This window comes from Capsicum annuum, chromosome 4 (assembly GCF_002878395.1).
Source record: "Capsicum annuum cultivar UCD-10X-F1 chromosome 4, UCD10Xv1.1, whole genome shotgun sequence".
In the NCBI taxonomy this organism is placed as follows: domain Eukaryota; kingdom Viridiplantae; phylum Streptophyta; class Magnoliopsida; order Solanales; family Solanaceae; genus Capsicum; species Capsicum annuum.
In genome coordinates, this window is record NC_061114.1 from 44,926,868 (window position 1) to 44,947,282 (window position 20,415).

Below are 20,415 nucleotides of genomic sequence, written 5' to 3' on the forward strand. Positions count from 1 at the left end.
GGTAAGAGACGACATTCAATATTCTAAAGTCTATGAAGCAACCAAATGACTTCAGGGTAGTGTCAGTGATTGATTGTTTGATGACCCTGGAGGATATTCCTATGGGTATCTTGATGAATTCTGAGTAGTCAAGATACCCATGCTTGGACAAAAACCCATGGGCTTGTTGGTAAAGTTTGATTAACCAACACAGCCACATCGTGCTGCTACATTATCAAGCACTACGTGGGAGGCAACCCACTATATTTTAGTTTTTACGTTTTTGTAGTTTTGGTCTGTGTAGGTGTTTAGCTTTTGGACCTTACATAGAATATGGTAAACATTGCTACATTCATTGATTTCCTGGTAAGAGGACTGTGTGATCAGCCCATCATGGTCATAAGTCCCACACGGTATGTTCACAAGTCCCACACAATAAGTTGAGTAGAAAATTAAAAATTTGAAATTTTGAGGATGAAAAATGGTAAGTTGTGGACTTTGGCATCTAATTTTACTTTTGGGACCTAAAACTTACGTTGCAGGACTATTAGTATCTGGAAAAATGTTGCCACACCAACTTTGGGTTGTAGAAAAGCGGGCTAAAAATTTTTGCCTGGCACTTGCACCCAGCAACTGTTGGCCGCAGGTGCTACCTACACCCAGGACCCGACCATGGGTACAGGGCATGGGTAAGTTCCACAGCTAGGTCAAAAATTAGGCCCACTTTTTAATTATAATTTTGGTCCCAGCAATATTTAAATATGACCTATTGTAGCCCCCCGCCTATATAAAAACATTCTCACCCTCATTCTAACTCATTCTAATCCTCGAAACTTTAATTTTCTCTTTGAATTCAAAATTTTCACCTTAAATATAAACCAAACCCACACTAAAGAAAAGTCAAGATTGGCACTTGTTTGAGATACCAACTTGTCCCAACACGCTAGAAACAAGTTTTAACCTTGGTTTTTCTTGAGTTCTTCATTATTTTTTCGGTATTTTCATATAAGAGGTAACTTTCTTGGCTCTTAATGCTAATTTAATTTTTTATCTATTATTATAACAAGTTGATATGTTTAATCCATTTCTAAATATATTGAAACTATCATGCTTGTATGAGGGAGCCTTGAAATAGCCTAAAATCATAATGTAGGGCCTTGTTTCGAGTTAAAATTCCATGTTTAAGCCCTAATCAAAAGTTAAACTTGAATGAACGAAAGTAATGTCATAAGTTGAACTTGTTTGTTTGCTTTGAAAGTCATGATTTTTTATTAGTATGTATACATTGGACTTGTTGGGGCTTCAAATAGGTTACAAGGGTGTGAAAGGTAAGGAAAATTTTGAATTTTTTGAATTTTGAGTTTTTCTTCAACTTTCACTATCCCTCACTTTTGTTGGAAACTAATTTTTTATTTTTCAGGTATACATGGAACCTAAGGCAGTGAAGAAGAAAGCAGTTGGTACTTTGAGGAGACGGGCAGAGTCTCTTAAGCTTAGAATTTTGGCAGAGGAGTATCTGAGACAGTATTATGTTGATGTTATTATTGCAGTGACATATAAAGTCACACGAGGACAGACTCACCGTGATGCTCAGTGAGCCACAGCCCGACTGAGAATGAATTCTATGAGGATATTACCACCACATACTCCTCCACCCGATGATTATGATAATGAGAAAGGGTCCAGGATTCTTCTAAAGAGGTTGAACAGGAGCAGTCATCAGTGGTGCCCCAGTCTAAGGAGGGTACTTCCACTCATACATAGCAAACAAAGGTACCCTATTCTAAGGAGGACACAGCATAGGCATCCTATGTTGTACAGCAGGCACCCGCACTCACAGATATTGTAGAAGCACCTCTTAAGGATGGATAGCTAAGGTGGTGTGTGGAAGGTATACGACATATTTATGAGCTTGATTGCACTGTCTAGGAGCTAGAAAGTCCTACACGATGTATCTATAATAAGCGTAGGATTGACTTATCAAGGCTGTAAAGGTTACCACAGCTGAGGGCAATATTTGACAGACATCCGCTTGGGTGCATAACTAGGCCACTCGATTCTTATATCCCAGCTATGGTACACGAGTTTTATGCATCTTATAGAGCCACCATAGTCCTTACCATACACTATCATCCAGGATTTATCAGATTTATATAACAGTCACAACTTGATTTCACACTAGTTAGAGGGGTCAGAGTTGATGTCAGAGAGGAGAATATCTATAGATTTCTATTTGTCCCATATTATATTAGACCTGTATCTACAATAGAGTACGACCACAGATTGACTAACCTATTATTTCCTTGTATGATATAGAGGTTATGAGATGAGGTAGGTGTACTTGAGTTACCAGGTATTGATGAGAGGGTGACTATTACTTCTACTACACAGATAAGAAACCTAAAGGGTCTGATAGGTTCAGACTTTTCTAGGAGATCTAAACTGCAGGCAGCATCACCGTAGTCCTAGACTAAGGGACTGATATTTTCCACAACACCTGATAAGGCACACAGAGATAATATGGGTGTTGGTATAGATATGGAGATATGGGAGTAGAGAGATGCTCCAGATTCTAGTACTTAGGGCGAGGGACATAGGCTACTTCTTCTTTAGCCTCGACTTTGACCTCAGAGTAGGTTGGTGCATCTATAGAGCCTGCTCATCAATCTACTACAGCTCTTATAACAAGTATGATTACTGTATCTAATGAGTTTTTGTATAGCCTAGCATATTTCCAGAGAGATACAGCCGCTCGATTAAAGGTTATCAATCCTAAGATGACTACACTCTTTGGGCATATGAGATCAGGGATTAGGACTAGATTTGAGAAGGCCAAGGCTAGATAGGAGGCTACTCAAAGAGCCACACTGTGAGAGCTGCGTGTCAACTTTTAGACATGGATTGATAAGCTAGAGATATAGATTATATCCCGATATACAGTGAGAGGTAAGCTAGATTTAATTCATATGGGAAAGTATTTTGATATCCTATGAGCAGAGGTACGCTCTTTTGTAGGGATTTATATAGCGAATACTCCCTCTATAGTACCCCATGCAGTCCAGAATTCATATTCGTATGCACCGAGACATTTGGACTATTTTGCAAAGGATAATGAGGAGTTTCTAGTAGTTTGTACTTAGAGAGGTCACTTGCATGATTTGTAGGATCCTATTATGATAGAGGACGAGGCCCTTAAAAAGGCCAGACATGATTCATTGGAGACTGCATTTGTAGTTAGGCAAAGGCCCGATTCTATAGTAATGGGTGCATCATCCAGTAGTGTACTGCCACTACCACTGCCTCTACTAGCCTTTATACCCCATCTGAGGAGGTTCCTGACTCAGGCACTTAGTGTGTCCCAAGTATGTTCTCACTTCCCTATGTTTTGTTTTGTTTTAGCGCATTAAGGACAGTGTACAATTTTTAGTTGGGGGTGGGCATGCCATACTATCGTGGGTTTTATTGCCATGCTTTTTTTCCTATCGGTCACGGTATGATTTTAGAACCGACATATCTAGGACAATTATGTATCTTATTGTGTTTTGTTTCATGATGTTGTGTGTAATTAGAAAATTTTAAGTATTTAGGGCGGTAGTTAGATTTTGACTGATTTTTGATAACCCTCCAAAAAATTTGTGTTTTAGAATTATGTGTTAATGTATATATGTGTGAACTCTGAGGATCTTTTTATGGCACTGGTACTAGGGATATGATAACCATTTGCAAACAATTGTATTAACTAAATAGGTAATAGTTGGTGATATTGTCTCTGTGCTATGTAAGGTGAGATGCTACCTAGTTCCCTTTATATGTTAAATTCAAAACTTGCCTGGTTAGTCTTGTCTAGGTTGAATGATAGTTGGTTAGGAAAGGATCATAGGACATTTTTTATTTCAGTCCACTTTTAGCCTGAATGACCTTCCATGTGTGAATTATATCCCTTAATCCCTATTTTTAAGCCTTATAGCCTATTCTTCTATTTTAACATATTGACCTTCCCATTTGTATTACAATGAATCTATTTTGGCCTTGTTCCTCCTTAGACATTATGCACTTCAACACAAGCAGAAAGCTTAAGTTGTAGATGGCTATCATAGAGGTGCATAGTGTAAAATGAGTCTGAAGAAGGGTAAAATAAGAGAAAAAATTAGTAGGGTTGGGTGTGGTAGAAAAGGAAAAAAAGAAAAAGGAAAAAAGGAAAAAAAGAGAAAAAGAAAAAATAAAAGACCACACCCAACCTGAATGTGCAATAAAGGAATAGAAGGGATAAATAGGGGTGGAATAAAAAATGGCTAGTAAGTGAGACCCCAAAATTAGTGTAGTGCCAAGGAGGCTTACTCACTTTAAATGTCCAGATCTATCACACCAACCCCCAAGCCTACACTATAATCCGAGAAAAGTCCAATGGTGATCCTGAGTTGACTATCTGACTGCTAAGGTAAAGAAAATAAGGGCAAGCCTATGTTATTTGATCTGCATTAACTTAATTTTTTTTGTTGAGTGTGACTGTCTCTTGACCGTCCCTGAATTGACATGCATGATTTCATATGAGTGAGTGGGAAATTCTTGTTGTGAGGGCACTTGATCCATATTCATAACTATTTGCTTGTCTCAGGTAGTGTAATTTATACATATGAGTGGTAGCTTATTGCTAATGTAATTGTCATAGCTAAATTCCTTTATATCATGTTGTTGTACTTTATAGTCATGCATAGTTGGTTTCAAAAAGAGATACAGGAGGGGTTATTATGATTTGAACTAAATATAATGACTGACTGCCTTGAATATCTTAGATTCTCTCAGTTAAGCGTCATTTTTATTTTGTTGTGTTTTTGTTGACTGAGGACATGCAAATGTTGTAAGTTTATGTTGTTGATGTGCTATAGAAATATATCATTTTTAATGCTTAAAATGAGGAAAATATGCAAGTTTCTAAGGACTTTTTGTTAGATATGATCTATTTTGGGTAGTTTTACAGGAAACCATAATTTGAATGATAAGTTCGTGCAAATGGTGAAAAGGTGTTTTTGGACACTTTTAGAGTAATTATGGATGATTGGGGTGTTTTTTGGTTGATCGTGATCAATGCATATTTGAGATTCAAAGTAAAGATGAAAAACTAACTCTCGGCACCTACCAAGTCAACCTACGAACCACATATTGGCCTATGGACCATAGGTAGACAAAGTGGATACCAGAATGTCCAAAATACCAAGAGTCAACTTAAATAAAAATTCTCATTCAGTAGTTGCGGTTGGTACCTGCACCCAGGGCAGACCGCAGGTACAACCCGTGGTTAGGACTAAACCACAAGTATAGGGAGCGGGTGGCCACCGACCCTGATTTCTCCTATTCCATTCGAGCTTAGTTTTTAGGATTTTCTCTATCACTATAAATACCCTTTATGTAATTTTTAGTAGAGGTTGGGTACTTTTAATGCTTAGAAACATATTTTGATTTCAAGATACATCTTTGATTTTAGGATTTTATCGTATTGACTTTTCTTGATTATTCAGTTTATAGTTGTGGGTTTTTTTATCCTATTATTGTGATTTCTTCTTTACTTTCCAATATGGATGTTATTGATATCTTCACAATCATGAGTTTCTAAAACCCATAGCTAGGGTGGTGGAAACCCTGGTAGATTGACAAAGTAGGAAAAGTGCAATTGTTGATGGAAAACCCATACCTATGGAATGTATTGATTTATCTTCAATATGATTGATTTCTTAATGGGTGCACACATTAGAATCCTGTCTAGATATTACTACTTGCTCTAATAAAGGGTAGTAACTAGGAAAAAGATAAAGAACACAGTAATTTGGCGAGCTAATAGTTGATCTGTTGCGGCACAACGGTATATCTGAATGATTATTAGCCTTTATCTAATAACTTGAGACTCAAAAAGTGAAATTTAATTAGGACCAGGGTAAGGGTTTGTAATGAGATATCTTGAGACTCAATAGGTAAAGAGTAAAATTCTCCCACTCGTCCAAAAGTCTATAAGAGGTACATAACTTATCAGTTTTGCATGCAAGGTATTAGGTTGGTTCAACAACTCACAAAAAACCTAAAGAGTTGAGATGCCAGGGGAACACACAATCCTAGTGTTCACTTATAACTGACAAGAGTTGTAAACAATCTAAGACAAACGCTAGACTTGTCTTCCCCCTGGTTTCTCAACTTAGTAGAATTATCGTGCACCATCAAACTATTCCAATACCTTGCATGTAGAATCTGATAAGTTATTGAAATACCCTAGATTTTTGGTCCTTGAAAATTCCTTGAGCCTTGAGCTCACTGCCCTATTAAATACTTACCATACAAGTTGTATGATGTGGTTACGAGTCTAGGGACCTAAGTCATAACCAAACCAATGTGTAATTCTCTAGGTTCTGCTCTGAGTAGGAGTAGCTCATAATGAGTCATAAGACCATGTTACGAATGATAGGGTTGAGTCGTACATTGTCCAGTATCTAATCCCTTTGTGTTATGTCTTGGGTAGACTATACCATACAAGTTGTATGGTCAGGTTATGAGTGGGATCATAGTGTTGTAAGGTTGACAGTGTATTGGTGTCCAACTCACTGTCTTGGTGATGACTCAAGAGTACGAGTGATGAGTGGTGATTTTACCATTCATTTTCATTCAATATTTGTGCACACTACTATTATTTGAATATAATAGTGAGATATATTTGTTGTTAAATGCACTAATTCCCATATTTTGTAGGTATACAAGTGATGACAAGAAAAGAAGCAACCTTGAGCTAAAAAGGATCAAAAGGGGAATAGAAGTGCAAGAGCTGGACAAGCTAAAGCAGGAGCAGGATCGGGAGTTGAGGGCCGCAATCGCAATTAGTCAAGCTAGTCAAACAATGGAGATCGCAATCAATCCTTTGTAATCACAGTAGGTGCGATCATGATCAATCCTCTGCGATCGTGTGAGAGCAGAAATTGACCCAAGGGCAAAAATGTAATTTCACCCAATCGAGCTCAATTTCTTTTATAGGATTAAATACTTCAATCACCATTATTCCACGATTTTGCCACCCATCCTTAGTTTAGGGTTTTTGTAATTTCTTGGAGCTTGGAGCTTAAATTTATGCTAATTTCAGGCAAGATTTCATTCGAGGAACTCTATAGTATAGATTTGGTTTTGTCTATTGAAAATTCATTTAAGTCTAAAGTGTGGTTTTTCCTCTCTTTATTTTTCTTATAAATAACTTTGATGGACATCTTAGTATATTTGTTTTCATTATCCTTATGATGTGTTGATCTACCTCTTGGGGTTATGGTTGATTAGGGTACAATTGTGTGTGGGTTGTGTTGTATCTGTGTAGATTGTACTTTGGTGATAATGGGCTCTACTATTGCTAGATTAAATTGGTTGGGATTTGTAGATGAAAGCCCCAAATATTCAAATAGGTTTGATGGATAAAAAAACCCAAGCTCTTAAAAGCCCAAATATTCAAATAGATTTGATGGATAAAAAAACCCAAGCTCTTAAAAGCTTAAACCATCCTTGAAAGAAGGGTTTGGGTGAACTTTTGGAACCCACATTATCCTTGAAAAGGGTATATGGGAACCAAGGCAATAAGTAGATAATTTATGGGCATAGTTTACTGATACTCACTGTCTTATACATAAGGGTGATTACAAGGTTGACTATACCATAGGTATTATCCTGGAAATAGGGATACCCAATTGAGGTGTTGGGTGGCTTTAATTGATGCATTCATTAGGTACTCAAAAGGGTCAATGAGTGACATCCTTGAGGTTTTGTTGAACAACTAGCCTCAAGGACTTTAAACCTATCCTACCACATTACCAACGATTAGAATTTGCACTAAATCGTCATGTTCCCAAGCATAATTTGCCCCTAGAAAAGCATAGTCCCAAGATTTGTTCCTTATTGTTTACACTCTAATCATTCTTATCCTCAAGATAATCCTTTAGAATCCTAAGGATAATTATATCTTTAAATCATTGAAAACCACCAAACTATTTTTTATCATAGATTTGAACTTAGCAAGTAACTTTTATTTCAAACTCACTCAATTGGCACTCACATTGTTCCTCATAGATTCGACCCCAACTCTTAGTTGGGTAAATATATTGAAAATGACTGCCTTGTACTTAAATTTACATGTAAGTTAAGCATTATCAATGAGTCTTATGTTATGGCTATGAGTCAAGGGGTTGACTAATAACCACATGCAGCCTTTTTACAGCGTTAAGCTGGGGGTACTTTGAATATTTCTCACTTAAAAACCTTATGAACCCACATCCATAAAACACTTTTGGGATTTATTCTACACTTTACAAGATCAAAATGTCTTCTTTACTCTCTTAATATCCTCTCAAGCAAGATTGGCTAGGGTTTCTCCAAAGTGGTCATCTTAGGGTTTAAGAGTCAATTTCTCTCCGTGAATCTTTATAATTCAGGCATCTGACTCTTCATTCATTGTTATTTCACTAAAATCTTATGATTTAAGTGATGTTCATGAGTCATTAAATGTGGTTCTTAATCCAAGGTTGATAGGTTTGAATGCATATCCTAGAATATTGTGTTTCCATGGTTTAAATTATGATTATGCATATTTTAGTTATGATTTTGCACATGAGGGTGCATGGGAATCGTTATTTAACTAAGGGGTCATAGTTAGCCCCTAAATTTATGAGTTTTGGCTTTGATAATGGCATTCCCTTAACATGTTTGTGAAATTATCAATAAGAATAATCTTGTCACAAGTCTGAATTGTGTTTGAACTATTGAATTGGCACAAGAATGATATGATGAATAAGCTTGTAAAGGTCATGATGTCCATAGATTGATTTAAAATAGTAACCTTATGGTTTGATTAGCTAAATGGTTTTGAGCCCCAAATGTTGAATTGCTTGATGTCATTGTTTGAACAATGGGTACAAATCCCAAAATAATAAAGTTGTTGTATGGCATAATATACGCTTGCAAATGGGGTTTGTATATAATACCAATAGGGTTACTAAATCTATAATGGGTTAAAAAGTATTGAGACATGTTAAATATATTAAATTATGCTTAAGAACAGGATGTGTGGCCGAATCATAAAAGTGGAGGTCTAAAGAACTAACACTAGAAACCGCGCTAGCCGATGTGGGTGTCTAAGTAATTGGGAGGTTCGAGTCCCTCATATTTTATACATTAGTTCTTAAGTTACCTTGACTATGTCGAGAGGTTTGATTCCCCCATAAAACTATATATATATATGGATAATCTCTGGTTTGTGTGGCTACATGCACTAGGGCCCTTCCAGCTAGAGGAGAGTTGGACCCATATAGCCCGTGGGTGCCTTATTTTATGATGTCTATGCTACACAGCCCAGGTCAAGGTTTTCAAAGTTCACATTAATCCTTGCTCCCTACCCCAACATATGATATTATATATGTATATGTATTTCATATGATATTATGCTTGAATGTTATATTGGTTTTAAACTATTATTATGGCATTATTTTGTTCCTCTATCCCTGAGTTACATGCTAGTGCTCCAACCGCCAACCGTCTTCAGATGTTGTATCCCCACGCAATGTAAAAACTAGCAATACTTCTATATTTCCTGCTCGGTGACTTAGATTCTAGATCAGCTAGCGAGTTAGGTTGAAGTGGTAAGCTTCCATCCTTTGGAAGACCCCATTTCATATAGTGGTTTACTTTTTATGTTTTGAATATCTTTTAGAGATCATTTTTGGCTATTGTTAGAGGCATGTCCCCAGCATGTTATAGACCTTCAGTTTTTTAGGAGCTTTGTTGGATTACTATGGACTTGGGTATTTAGTTTGATTCTTTTGGTGATGGATGATTGTCCAGTTACCAGTGAATGTTATAGATACTTAATTAATCACCAATAGTTCTTATTATACGTTATCATGTTATATATTCAAAATTTATTTGATATTATAGGATGTTGTGTTGGTTTAGTTAGGTAAAGGAGGTGATCTTTGATCCATGTGGGACTTGAGATACTCGTCATGGCCAGGCCTTAGTTTAGGTCATGACAAAGTTGGTATCAGATCCTAGGTTCATGGTCAATTAGGTGTCCATAAATCCATGTCAAGTAGCATCTCTTTTATGGGTGTGTAGCATGCCACACTTATAAGGGACGGGCTTTGAGATATTTAGAAATATTTCCCTTTCTTATTGTCTTAATTTTAGGCTATAGAGTCTAAGGTCTTGGATCCTTTTGATTTTCATTTATTCATCTTTCAGATCATGCCTCCAAGAAGATCTGATGTTTCTGTGAACTCTTTTATCCCGTCTAAGGATAATGTGGATGGAGCTCATCTTATTTTTGAGGTCCAGACCTGGTCAAGGGTTGCTGCATCTAACTATCCTCATAGAGTGCCACCTGCCCCTACTGATCCGACACCTAGAGGCAATACTCATACTCAGTCGTCTCCCAGGTAGGTTACTAATGTTGAGTTCTATCAATCCATTAACCTATTGACCCATTTGGTGACATCCAGTCATAACAGTATGGTTTTGCTGGTGCTACTATAGGTTCGTCTGAGGCCACTAGAGTTTACCAATTTATGAGGTTGCATCCTTTAATATTTACTATTACTACAGTTGAGGAGGATCCTCAAAGTCTTATTGATAAAATAGAGAAGATCTTTTGACTTTCAGAGATTGAAGGTGTAGAGTTTGTTTTCTATCAAATAAAAGTGTAACGTACCAGTGGTATGAAGAGTGGGCATAGTCAAGAGGAGAATATATTGGTTTTGCCTTATGGAATGATTTCTCTAGTGTATCTCTGGACCACTTCTTTTCTCATGAGTTGAGGAAGGCAAAGGCGGAAGAATTTGTTAACTTAAAGTAATAAAGTATAACGTTCAAAGAGTGTGCTTTAAAATTCCACCAACTGTCTCGACATGCTCTGGATCTGGTATCTAGCATGAGGGCATGGATGAGAAGGTTCTCTTTGGGGTTATCCCAAAACTTTATTCTAGAGAGTAAGGTTGTTTTGTTAAATAGGGAGATGGATATCTCTTGACTTGTGGTCTATATGCAGTAGATCGAAGAGGAGAAAAAATAGTTGGTTGAGATTGATGAGAGGTAGATTAAGAAATTTTGGTATCCAGAATAGGGTGGAGGCCAACAGCAGAGTGGAAAAGGTCTAAGAAGAAGAGTTAGGGGAGTCCTAACTCCTATTCAACGGCTAGTGCTCCTTACCCAAATCGATCTAGTGACTGATATTTTTAGAGTGGTGATACTTCAAGGGAATAGGGTGCCCAATCTCAGGCCAGTGGGGCTCATTCATCACCATCCTACCATCTCTACATATTCTGTGGTCAGCACCACCGTGGTCAAAGTAAGAAAGAGAGCAATAGATGTTTTATGTGTGGTTAGATTGGAGTTATGTAATGGGATTGTCCCTCTAGAGTTACTTCTGGGGCAAATAAGGTTCATGTTGCCTATTCATCATCTCTCACACCAAAGGGTGCCACTTCTGGCTCTAACACTAGTCAAAACTGCCTTTATGCTATCATTACTCGTCAGAAGTTTGAGGCATCTTCATATGTTGTCACTAGCATGTTGAAACACTTTTCCCATGATGTGTATTGTTTACTTGATTCGAGGTTTACTCTCTCTTATATGACCTTATTTGTGGCTGTATAATTTGGTTTTGGTCTTAAGTATCTATCGGGTCCTTTTTTCGTTTCTACCTCGGTGGGTGATTTTCTGGTAACAAGAAGAGTCTATAGGGGTTGTGCGGGATTTGTGGGTGGTTGAGAGGCCTTAGTAGATTTGTTTGAATTAGGCATGGTTGAATTTGATATTATTTTAGAAATGGACTGGTTGCACTCGTGCTATGCTTCTTTAGACTATCGTACCCACAAGATCATGTTTAAATTTCTTAATAAGCCAATTTTTGAATGGGAGGGAAGTTACCTAGTGCCTAAGGGAAGGTTCATATCATATCTTTGATCCCAAAAGCTAATTTTGAAAGATTACCTCTATTATTTGGTAGGGGTTAAAGATTCGATTACCTCTATTATTTGGTAGGGGTTAAAGATTCTAACTCAGAGAAACCGTTCTTACATTCTATTCCAGTGGAAATGAGTTACCTGAAGTCTTCCTTGATGATCTAAATGGTGTCCTTCCCGATAGAGAGATAGATTTTGGTAGTGATCTACATGATCTACATGGTGTCCTTCCCAAACATGATTTGTTCACGAACAAGCCAGAAAGTGTCACGGACATTTGTAACTGCCCATAATTACTCCCACAAGTAGCTAAAATTAGATTTTTCATCTTTTTTACAAAATTAGCATCCAAAACATGATTTTCTACAAAATACTCTAAAAACACCTTAAATATAACAAAACAGCCTTAAGTACATGTATATTCTCATAGTTTTAAGCATCGTAAGTGCTATATTTCTATAGCACATCAAGACCCTCAACTTAGAATGTTAAATGTCTTAGAGAACAAAACATAACAAAACAATACAACGATGCTTAACCAAGAGAAACCTCAGATACCTATGGTAGTCAATTATCAATTTTAGCTCAAAACATATTACCCTCTTCAAGTTCACTCACTTTTAAAACTAACTGCATGTCTTAATGAATCACAACAATGTGACACAAAGGAATCAAGCTATTGCATTACACTAGCAACAAACAACCATGCATATATATAAGTTACACTACCCAAACAAGTAAGCAGCTAGCAATACAACCCATGTGCCCTCACAACAAAGAAGTCCTATTTATTCATATGAAATAGTGCATGTTAATGTAGGGACTGTCAAGAGACACTCACACTTACATAAGAAGTTCCAGTCAATGCATGTCAAATACTATAGGCTTGCCCTTATTTTCTTTACCTTAGCTTTCAGATAGTCAAGTTAGGATCACTATAGGACTTTTCTCAACTTGTAATGTAGGCTTGGGTGCTGGTATGTTACATATAGACATATCAAGTGACTAAACCTCCTTGGCACTACATTAACTTTAGGGTCTCGCTTATTAGCCATTTTTTTATTCCACCCTTATATCTCTCTTTTTATTCTTTTTTGCACATTCAGGTTGGTTGTGGTTTTCTTGTTCTTTATTTTATAACTTATTTCTTTTTTTCTTTTTCTTTTATTTTTCTACCACACCCAGCCCTACTATCTTTTTCTCTTATTTTTTCCTTCTTTATCCCTACTTTAAATTAATCACCCCTATGACAGCCACCCTCAACTTAGTCGATTTGCCTCGGTTGAGGTACACAATGTCCAGGGAGGACCAGGGACAAAATAGGTTCATTGTAATTTAAATAGGAAGGTGAAAAGTGAAAACAAAGAAATAAGCTATAAGGCTCAAAATAGGGATCAAGGGATACTATTACACAATGGGAAGGTCATTTAGGCTAAGAGTGAACTAAACTCAAAAACGGCCAATGATCCTTTCCTAACCAATAATCCTACAACCTAGGCAAGACTAACCGGGCAAGTTCTGGATTTAACACACAAAGAAAATTAAGTAGTATCTCTCACACAGATGGCACAAAGTCACATCACAAGCTACTACCTATCCGGTTCACGTAGTTGTTAGCAATGATTATCATGTCCTTAATCCTAATGACATAACAAGATTCGCAATAGTCACATATATTTACACAGTTCAAAAATAGGCAATTGGAAAGGTATTATCGTTCATCTCAAAAATCATCAAAACTATGTCAGCTGCCCTAAATACTTATTTTTCTCCTAGTTAACCACAAAACATCACGAAATAAAACACAATACACTTAAACATGTCGGCTCTACTAGGAATAAGACTCTGGGGAAAAGAGACACGGCAACAATAACCCAAAGAGGACATCAAGACCCACAAGCAGCCCCACCCCAACTTAAAATCATGCATTGTCCCTAATGCACCAAATTGCTACCAAACAAGAGAGCTAGGAACATACTTGTAGCATAATAGGTGCAGAGATCTGATGTCAACTACGCAAATATGAATACAAACAATAAAATAGCTTGGGTTGCCTCCCAAGAAGTACCTGATTTAATGTCGTGGCATGACGATAGTTGGTTAGGTACTCATTCTTCCCCAATAAGACCATGGATACCTTAATTACTTAGACTTCATCAAGGTAGCCCAAGAGTTTGCCTCCAATTTTTTCATTCTATTTTGAACTTATGAATTTCACCCCTAGTTGTTTTTTAGATTTCCCATTATGCTAGCGGGGTGGTGGTATAAAGATAAAGGACTCAAGCAGTAGATATGGAATGTTGTTCTTCTTGCCCCTTAAGAGAGCAATGTAGTTCTTTGATTCTGGCTTAGTAAATTCAAGAATATAGACATATGTTTCCTCCTCCTTGTACTCTTCTTTAGGCTTAGATGGCTTGACCAAGATCTGACTATCCAAATGCAATATGGAAAAATGCTTAGAATGAGGTCCAATATGCCCCAACTCAGCATTTGCAGTCTTTTTTACATCCCCACATAACTCTATTTTCTCTCCTTAAGCGTGACACTATCCATAAAAGCATGAGAAATTTTTGACTCCTCTAAATTTAGCTCCTCAATTTGGCGTTTCAAAATTTTTTTAGTCTCACACCATCCATAACTAAGTTGCGGGACGTTCCATGCAGCAGCATTTGTATTCAACTCTACTTGTAGGTGCTAAATATCCAAGAAAAACCTGTCAACCTCCTGAATAAGCTTAATATTGTTGTGGACAAGGTGTGTTACTATTTCAAAAAAGCTATCCTTGTGCTCACACACTATATTTGTCACGCTCCTACAATAATGCACCATATCAAAAGAAAAAGGATCAATAAATAAGGAGTCATTAGTACTCCATAATTTCTTTGGCCAGGTTGCCATCTCAAGAAGAATAGGAAATAGAATAAACAAAACAAAAAAAATAAAACCCGATAACTTTAATAACTTTAATCAAAAATTCCAAGATGTATTCCCCAACAACGACGCCAAAATTTGATAACGCCCAAAATACACCTCCAATTGGAGGATGAAGTGATCGCTGTTGAATATAGTAACCCAACTAGGTTGGGGTCGATCGCATAGGAAATAGGCTGAAAATCTGTCTCAAACTTGTTAAAATCACTAGGCAGTGTGAGAAAGTAAAAGGGGGGATTTATTGAAATAGAAAAATGAAAGAATTGATTTCTCTTGGTTGTAAACAATCTAAGATGAACACTAGGCTTGTTTTCCCCTTGGCTTCTTAATTCAGTAGACTTATCTTGTACTGTAACTATTCCAATACCTTGCATGTAGAATCTGACAAGTTATGTACCATCATGTAATATCTCAGGCCCATTGCTTTGTTAGGTGTTTCAAGGGTAATTTTGTCCTTTTTGTTTTATAATTTATTTCATGGAATTAAAAACCTCACAAGTTATCAGTTACAAATGTTATTTCCCGCAATGGAAAATTAATTCTTCTTATCCAGATACGCCTTTCTACTTCTTATTAGTTACATGCGTTAAACCAGTCACTCTATTTTTCACCTATTCATACAATAAAAAGCCTCACTCCTCCATTAGTTTTGGGAAGTTTTCCAATAGCATATATCTCTATTTTTCCTCTCAATCACAACTCCTAAGAAGCACAAGAGAATTAGTGGGAATCAAGTTCAAATTTCTCCTTCCAATCTCAAGTTCTTTCAACGTTTAAAAGGTATGTAAAACCATCTCTTTACATCTATAAGTTTTATTATTTTTCTGATAATCTTAACATATCTAGTTTTCTGGGAAATCAGGATTTCTTTAGCTTCATCCGTTACATTAGTTCTTAAAATATGTTTTCATGAAATCTAAAAACTCACTGCAAATCATGATGACTACCTATTCAATTTGTTTTGTGAAAACCATTCAAGCTTGCTTTGATAGAAACATTGTTCCCTTTTGGGTCATAAGCTCATATTTATTTTAGATTGTGTGTTGACATGCCAAACCTCTCTAAGTTTAACAAGTATGTGTAACTGCTAGCATTGTTTTGGTTGTATTTGTTCTCCTTTTATAATCGATAACAGAATTAATGGAACTTATCATGGAAAAAAAAGAAAATTACAAAAATATATGAAAGTTGTGAGAGCATAACAACTTTTCAGCTGGGAAAAGCATTAAGGAACTTAACTCTTAACGAAGTAGAAAGAATAGTCACCAGTTATAGAATATTTAACGTGCTAAACTATTGCATCTGTGGGTTCATTTGGACAGCTTTCAATGATCTGCCTTATCTACTATATCTCTTTTTATTTGCTTAATTAGTGTCTCTATGGACACGTTTACCTTTCAAGAAATTTTTCAGTTCCTAATAGTCCAAAACTGGTACATATAATTGCTCCCATAAAATGCTGTCACAATTCCCTTATTGAGTTGCTTCCTATGGATTCTTTTAAATGCATTCCAATACCATCTATTCCACCCTCTTGGATGCGAACGACCATAATTGTCATAGCTTCAAGCAACCTAATTTGTGTGCTCACAGTCAGCAAAGATGTGTATAAAAGTCTCACAAATCTACCTATTCCATAGGTTAAAACTAATATCATCACTCTAGATAGTCTTGTGAACTAGCATGTATAATTCATATTCACGAATTGTAACATAGCAAACCATAAAATTAACTATCATGACTCTCCAATTTTGATAGTGTTAACCCATGAATATGAACCTATTATGATTAACTCTCAATATGAGCCTAAAGTGGCTATACATAATTATGAACCTAAAAAGGCTAAACCATGAGCATGAGCCTAAAAAGGCTAAACTATGAACATGAACGTAACAAGACTAACAATTTGATCAAGAACTAATCAGATAAATAAGATAACGTCATGAGCATAAGAGAGTTAGTTAGCCGACCATAAAGGCATAGGTTAAAATGACAAATGCCTGAAACTATGTTTACTGACATAGGATAGAGATTATTCCATAAGTCGAATGATATTCTTTTTCATATGTCCCAAAAAAAGGCTAACTATGGATACTTGATAGAAAATTATGTCATGTCATGTCCTATGCTCGACAAGGTATAGGATGGCTTAGCTGATCGGGCCAAGATCAAACTCCATGCGCTCACATGGTGGTTTATGGCGGTTCATTACTTTCTCCCACAAATAATCAAAGGAATTAAATCTACCTTACTTGGTCAATTATAAATTTAGTTTATATTCTTGTTATTTTCTAGTTTTTATCATTTACATTTGAATTTTATTGCCATTTCTAACCTCTTGATGAACTACCCTCCTGAAATAGTTTTGCATACCAATACATTCCATATATTGATCGTCTTTGGCGCTATATCATTTCATGATATAGGTTCTGGATCTCAAGTTTGCGGTCAAGTGCATCATTAGTATTATCATCTTCTGCTATTGGTGAGCCTCCTTGCTACCTAGGGAAAATTTAGCTATAACAATTTTTCTATGTTCCTTTTAGTATCAAGTTATGATAGGACCTTTTCCCGGTAGTTATAGTTAGTCATTAGAGGCTTCACAGACCGGTTTAGTTGTTAGATTGATCTTGTAATTCTTAGTCTTATGTATCATGACTATTGTATCTTCAAATGTTATGTGATGTCAATGAAAATTGATAAAAGACTTTCTCCTTTAAAAAAATCTTATTTTAGAATATTTCCTCTCTAATAGTATTAGGTGCATGCCACGTCTAGGGCCTTAGCTCATGGTGTGACACGTCAATAGTCTTTTGGACTAGCAGATAGATTTCACCCTATACCTTTTGAGTCTCAAGATGTCACCTTACTAACCCTTATCCTGGATCCCTATTAACTATTATCTTTTGGGTCTCTAGTTATTAGATGATAGTTAATGATCTTACTTAGATAATATCTAGTAGTGTGGATCGACCGTTTATCTTCAAATTACTGTTGTGATCTTCTTTTCCTAGTCACTACTTCTCTTTTGGAGTAAGTATCAATAATTTAGGCGTGATATTAATGTTGGCCACCACTAAGAAATCAATAAGAATGAAGAAAACCCAATACATACAAGAATCATTATCTAGAATGCATTAGCACTTTCTCTACTTCGTTAATCTGCCACCTAGCTAAGGGAATTAGCCGCTCATAGTTATGAGATCAATCATGGAATGCACATACAAAATTACAAAATCAATCTCATGATAATAAGAAAATAAATCCCAAAGTCTTAAATTAAATAACAAACCAAGAACAACAAGATATTTGAGAACTTGACCCCAAAGGAGCCTCCTTCTTAATCAATTAATATGTGAATGTGTTTTTCTGAATAATTATATGAATTAATGAATGAATGAATAAACTAATCAAAGCCTAAAGGGTATTTATAGATTATAAGAAACCCTAGAGTTCAAATCCAAAATAAAATAGAAAAACTTAATTACTCATACATAATAGGACTTAAAAACATCATAGGAGTATTATTGGGAAACTTGGAAACCCTAGGAGGGAAAGTTGATGGCGGTGGATACTTACTCTCACTACTTGAGCCTTGACCTTGGGTGCAGGTAGTACCTGTGGCCAGCACGGTGGGCGCAAGTACAGGGAGTAAGTGCCAGGACAAAATTTTCTGCAAGTCAGCTCTCGAGATTTTGTACTTTTGGCACTTACTTTGCCCACTGTCCACAAGTGCTACTTGTTGTCCAAATGTTGACGTGGCAAATGTCGGGAGTCATCTTTCAGTTCTTCTTTAATTCTCAAACATAATTTGGTCAAAAACAAGTCGAAAAGCTCACGAACATCTGTAATTGCCTATAATTGCTCCTATAAGTAGCCAAAATCACCTTTTTCATCTTTTTTATGAAATTAGCATTCGAAATGTGATTTCCTGCAAAACACTCCAAAAACACCTCAAATCTAACAAAATAGCCTTAAGTACATGCATATTCTCATACTTTTAAGCATTGTAAATGCTATATTTCTATAGCACATTAGTCTCTTAGGGGCTTTATAGAGAAAGTGTGGGTGGATTTGGTATTGTGGATCTTAGATCCTATTCAATTGATTTATCTATCTTTTTATATGTTCGAAACTCAGTTCTATCTTATTATATGTTTGGAATTCATCTGTTTCTAGTTATATTTTGTTCTGGTTAGCTAGGTTAATGGTTATGGTTTCTGATCCTTGATGGACTTGAGATACCCGTCACGACTAGACCCTGGTTCAGGTCGTGATAGTTTATAGATTTGGGCTACAGTTTGGCTTACCTACTGAGAGGATAAAGTAGGTGTCATCATGACTCATAAATTGGATCACGACATTTGCCGTCTTTTTGTATATAAGAATGAGTACTTCATGATTTTAGATTTTTACTGATTTTTGTATGTTTTATTTCCTTGATGTATGATGTTTTTTATACCTATAAAATTAAGCATCCGACTAGTTAAAAGGATGCCTTGTCCTCTTCTCTAAGGATTCAAATATAAATATTTTAGTCACTCTATTTTTTCCCCTAACTTCCTTGGTTACGTATTTTTCTTCTCAAATATGGTAACTTAAGCTTATAATATTTTATCCTACTTCCATATAATTCCAATTGTTGAAATAAAGTGATATATAATATTCCATGATCTAGAGCATAAGTTGTTAAAAAATCGGCAAGTTTGTTCCCTTTCATTGGCATATGAGTTACCAGCACCCTTCTATTACTCATAATCTCCCAAATCTCATCTACAATGTTCATTATCTTCTATGGTACTTCCCAGTTCTTTTGAATTGCCTTCGCCATTAATAGGGAGTCAGTTTTAATAGTCCCATATGGATTCTCTATATTTTCGATGAACTTCAAACATTAAAGTGTAGTTATTGCTTCAGTGTATATGTTTGTAGTACATGGATTAGTCATTTATTTATGTTACCTATGTTTGTATAACATCCCCTTTATCATCTCTCACACTAAATCCTCATGCACATATTTATAGATTACCCCTTGATGTTCCATCTATGTTATATTAGAGCCCTCCTTTTGCAGGGATAGTCCATAACACTTGTTTGTCTCTAATTTTAGAAGTATGTCCCTGTATAGTATGTATTAGATCCTCCCATTTTAAATGGCATATCTAAAACTATTTCAACATCATATAACAATGATATGTATTTGGTACATAAGCTTTTATGTAACAGCTGTCCCCGGTGCTTTATCTTTTATGTAACACCTGTCCCTGGTGCTTTATATCATTCTTGCTTTTCCAAAGCTTTCATAGAAGATAGAATGATAGATTGGAAAACATTAAAAACCTTTTTCACATAATAATTAACAAGAGCCTTCCGCAAAGATAATTATTTTAATAATTTATAGCCCTCTATGTTCAATCACATTGGTCCACTAACTTGTCTCTAAAGAAACAGAGTTGATGGTGATTGTAAAAGAACATATGAGAAGGTCTCGTTTGTAGGTTCTTAACAGCAAAAGCATCTCGACATAAAGTGAAAT